This window comes from Macrotis lagotis, chromosome 1, assembly GCF_037893015.1.
Source record: "Macrotis lagotis isolate mMagLag1 chromosome 1, bilby.v1.9.chrom.fasta, whole genome shotgun sequence".
NCBI lineage: Eukaryota > Metazoa > Chordata > Mammalia > Peramelemorphia > Peramelidae > Macrotis > Macrotis lagotis.
Window position 1 is genome coordinate 498532878 of NC_133658.1, and position 5114 is coordinate 498537991.

General features: G+C 36.2%; 1 pseudogene; it reads left to right on the top strand.

Annotated features, from left to right (window-relative positions):
- Window positions 1-2788: 2788 nt before the first annotated feature.
- Window positions 2789-3183, top strand: LOC141520612 (large ribosomal subunit protein eL27-like; annotated as a pseudogene).
- Window positions 3184-5114: the final 1931 nt, after the last annotated feature.

The window sequence follows — 5114 nt, forward strand, 5'->3', positions numbered from 1 at the left end:
CATAAGTAAGAGTGATGTATAAGTTTAAATTCCTGAAGAAGCTTATTTTCTTTTTTGGGTAGAAGAAAATAAACTTGTAAAACAAAAATATGAAATTCATTAAGATAGGTTTAAAATTAAGAAAACTTTTTTTTTAAAGGCTTTTGCAAGGCAAATGGGGTTAAGTGGCTTGTCCAAGGCCACACAGCTAGGTAATTATTAAGTGTCTGAGATCGGATTTGAACCCAGGTACTCCTGACTCCAGGGCCGGTAATCTATCCACTGCGCCACCTAGCCGCCCCACTTTGTTTTTTTTTTTTTAATTTTATTTGAGTTTTACAATTCCCCCCCCATCTTACTTCCCTCCCCCCATCCCCCCCACCCCCATGGAAAGCAATCTGTCAGTCTTTACTTTGTTTCCATGTTGTACATTGATCCAAATTGAATATGATGAGAGAGAAATCATATCCTTATGGAAGAAAAGTAAAGTATAAGAGATAGCAAAATCAGACAATAAAATATCAGATTTTTTTTTTCTAAATTAAAGGTAATAGTCCTTGGTCTTTGTTTAAACTCCACAGTTCTTTCTCTGGATACAGATGGTATTCTCCATTGCAGAGTGCCCCAAATTGTCCCTGATTGTTGCGCTGATGGAATGAGCAAGTCCATTGAGGTTGATCATCACCTCCATGTTGCTGTTAGGTTGTACAAAGTTCTTCTGGTTCTGCTCATCTCATTCAGCATCAGTTCATGCAAATCCCTCCAGGCTTCCCTGAATTCCCATCCCTCCTGGTTTCTAATAGAACAATAAGTGTTCCATGACATATTTATACCACAGTTTGCTAAGCCATTCCCTGATTGAAGGACATTTACTTGATTTCCAATTCTTTGTCACCACAAACAGGGCTGCTATGAATATTTTTGTACAAGTGATGTTTTTACCCTTTTTCATCATCATCTCTTCAGGGTATAGATCCAGTAGTGTTATTGCTGGATCAAAGGGTATGCACATTTGTTGCTTTGTGTTAATGAAATAAGATTTCAGCACAGAAATTTATCTTTAATGTCATTTTATTTGGAATCTAATGGATCTTATGTTTGTTACATATGGAATTTAGGAATGCCTGTATAACTATATGCAAATTATTTGAAAGTCATCTAAAATTGTTCTAATTGTTTTAGAGGATTCTGGAAGCAAAAGCTTCTTGTTTGTGCTTATTTGAATATGGAGAATAACAATATATTTATAATGAAAATCACTTTTATAAACTGTTTCTGTATAGAACTCAGATTAATGTATTTATATATCCTACATCTTTTGATGGTACTTTTGAAATAAAAGCACCTATGCAACATAGATAAAATAATGTGAGATTTTTCTGTGATAATCTCTTGCTATTTCCAATATGAGATCTAAATGAATAAAGGAAGTTTCCTTCTCTTTATGTCCCTGATCTTTATGGTAAATTGCTATAATCATGTCAAGTGATCAATATTAAGATCAGGAATAGAAATTTCAAGTCATTTGGCTTATGGCTAATAACCACGTAGACTTGTGTAAAGCCTTGGCATCTGTTGTCAGCTATTTGCTTCTATGAGAATTCCTCTTAATGCTAAGGGCACAATTAAGTGAAACAATAAGTTTTTGTGGCATCAAGATATGATTCCCTAATATAATAGTCTCAAGTTCTGTTTTAAGGAAAGGAATGTTGGTCAACTAAATATATCAGATGAAGGATAACATATGGTCTATTTAGAAATTTTTAAAGAGAAAAATTCATTTTTTAGTTAAAGTTGAGTCATTTTAATATTAGGAAAAGGTTAAAAGTTTTATTTGTAAATTATTTTCTGATACTCTCTGTTCTAAATTGATTATCAAATGTTCATCTTACAAACTCAAGTTAATTTGGCAGTCTTTAGTATATTCACTTCTGTAGTGGACGCTATATCAAAGTTTATTTGTTAAGTGGAATAGCTCCAAATAATTGAGTAAAGTAAGTAAGATAGTGTCAAAAAACAAAACTAGGTTTTTCTTATTTTGTGACTGAATTTTCTGTGTATATCAACATGGTAGGAGGCAAGTTAAAATGTAAATTGTGTGATCTCAAAAATTCCAGAATTTTATTTTGTGCTGATGAAAAATATGAGTTTTGATTTGATTAAAATGTGTGTTAAGAAGTTCTTTTACCAGAAAAGAAGACCTCTACAAGTAACTTCAATTTAACATGATTTCTGGAAAAGGCTCCAGAAATGTTTTCTGAAGGTTTTCAGAAGAAAGAAAAAAATAGAACCAGAAGTTTCTGTTATTGTTTACCTTCTCCATCTTGCATATATTTGGGGTTTTTTTTAGGTTTTTTTTTTTTTTGTAAGGCAAACGGGGTTAAGTGGCTTGCCCAAGGCCACACAGCTGGGTAATTATTAAATGTCTGAGACTGGATTTGACTCCAGGGCCAGTGCTTTATCCACTACACCACATAGCCACCTTCCATCTTGCATATATTTGTATGGGTTGTTTAATCCAAGGGGACTATCCCCTTTTAATCTCTATAACTCTCCCCTTGTTTCTGTATGTGTGTTGCCCATACTTATGCCCTCCCTTATAGATAGAACTCATTTGTTGCCTTCCTATTATCAGGACAATATAAAGCAGATTAACCTTTATTTACCTGATGAAATGCAGGGCAAGAAAAAGGATATTCATGAGAAAGAAAGTGAAAAATTGTTAACTAAATTTGAGAAATTGAAGAAAGGTGTAGAAATGAAATTTTGGATGAAAAAAAGAGGAGGACTTTTGGCTCAAGGAGTCTAAATGAACAAGTTCATGAAACTTGGGAAGGTGATGCTGGTCTTGTCCTGGTGGTACTCTAGGCAAAAAGCCATCATCATGAAGAACATTGATGATGGGACCTCAGGCCCTACAGCTATGCCTTGGTGGCAGGTATCAACCACTACCCTGGCAAAGTGACTTGTGCAATGGGCAAAAAGAAGGTTGCCGAGAGATTGAAAATCAAGACCTTTATGAAAGTTTATAACTACAACCACCCCATACCCACCAGATACACTGTGGATATCCCATTGGACAAAACAGTTGTCAACAAAGATGTGTTCTGTGACCCTGAACTGAATCCTCAGGCCAGGAGGGAGGTCAAGGTCAAGTTTGAGGTGGGCAAAAATAGGTGGTTCTTCTGGAAGCTACAGTTTTAGAACCATTCTGTTGATCAGTAAATAAAATGTTTATTAAAAATGAACAAAAAAGAGGAGGGATTGTAATAAGTGATTAATTTACATTTCTACATCTGAGAAACTGAGGAAAGGAGACTATGTCTTACAGATTAACAGCTAGGGAGATTGAAGAAAACTATAAAATTAGTTGATATATAGTAGGAAGGATGGGGGGAAGCCATAAAGAAAGGAATCTGCTTCTACTGATAAGAAGTAGGTAAACTTACAACAGGAAAGTACGAAACCATAAAAATAGAATGATGAGTAAAATAATGAATAAACTGGTACCAGTCTATGTGTCAGATTCACATGTCTGTGTTGTATATTCAAATAAGGGTGGAACAGCCTAGGGACCTGGTCACCAAATTGTGGGGAACTGGAGGTTTGATTAGGAATGGGAACTATGGGGAGGGAATTGAAGTTTCAGGGGCAGAGATAAAAACTGCTAGTTTTTTGCTTTGGTGTGTATGTTTTTCTGTCTGTCGGAGGACACACACTCACACACACACACCCTTCCTACAGGAATATATTAAATTTTTAAGTTACTTCATTCACCCTGGTGTCTTTGTTTTTCCTTTAAGATTTAATTCTAACATTAAGAGAATTTCTTCTTGTGTGAGACTGGGGCTTTTACCTTGGTTGAGCCAAGATATCTCATTCCCAGAGGAAGAGCTCATTTTCACTCTGTTTTCTGGAATAATCTATATAACTTTTCTGATTTTTGTTTCCTTTTTGCTTGAAAAATGGATTTATTCAGTACTTATGATTTCACTAACTGAATTTGGTGGGGAGGAATTAAGTCTTTAGGCTTAAACAGGATAATCTTTCCCTTTTTAGGGGGACAAGCACCACCAAAGTGCTTTTTGTTTTGACCAAAATTATTACCTAGGATAGCTATGTTTAGAGGTCCTATATATATAATTCTACAACTAACCCTTTCACAGACTGAAGAAAAGAGTGGCCAGTTTCATGGTGCATCTCCTATTCTTTTTGTTTTTAGTTTTTTTCCAAGGCAAATGGGGTTAAGTGGCTTGCCCAAGGCCACATAGCTACGTGATTATTAAGTGTTTTAGACCAGATTTGAACCCAGGTACTCCTGACTCCAAGGCCGGTGCTTTATCCATTGTGCCACCTAGCCCCCCCCCCCCCATCCTTATTTATTTATTTATTTATTTTAGATTTTTCAAGGCAGTGGGGTTAAGTGGCTTGCCCAAGGCCACATGGCTAGGCAATTATTAAGTGTCTGAGGCTAGATTTGAACTCAGGCACTCCTGACTCCAAGGCCAGTGCTCTATCCACTGCGCCACCTAACTGTCCCTACCCCCCCCCCCCCATTCTTTTTAAAGCAGGAATCATTGTCTCCTTTGCAAAGGGTGGGTAAGATTTCGTTAATGTCTATCCATGCTTCTCCTCGGACATGCTTTTAGAGATCTCACGAGAACATATCTATCTTACCTGGTTATTACACATATATAATAGCAAAAACAAAACAATGGTGCACCTCCCTGAATATTCAATTTTTCATTTCAATTCAATGTACACTTTTTAAGCATTTACTATTTGTTAGACACTGTGCTAAAGGCTGGGGGATACAAATAAGAAATTGTCTTTGCCCTCAAGGAGCTTACATTCTAATGGGGAAGACTTGATTGATGTCCAAGTGATACCATAACTTGCAAGTGAATTGGATTTAAATGTGATGGTGCTGTGAGATGTCATCAGCCTCACTTTCTTCTCCCAGGACATCTGGGTCCAGTGACCAGATATTGATCAGGATGACAGGAAATGACAGGATACAGTGGAGACTTTGGCCTTTTAAAACTAGGTCTTTATCAGGTTGATTCCCTGAGATTATTAAGGTTAAATAAAGAGAGAGATAAGGCAAAGAAGCAAAGAAAGACCACTTCTAAAAA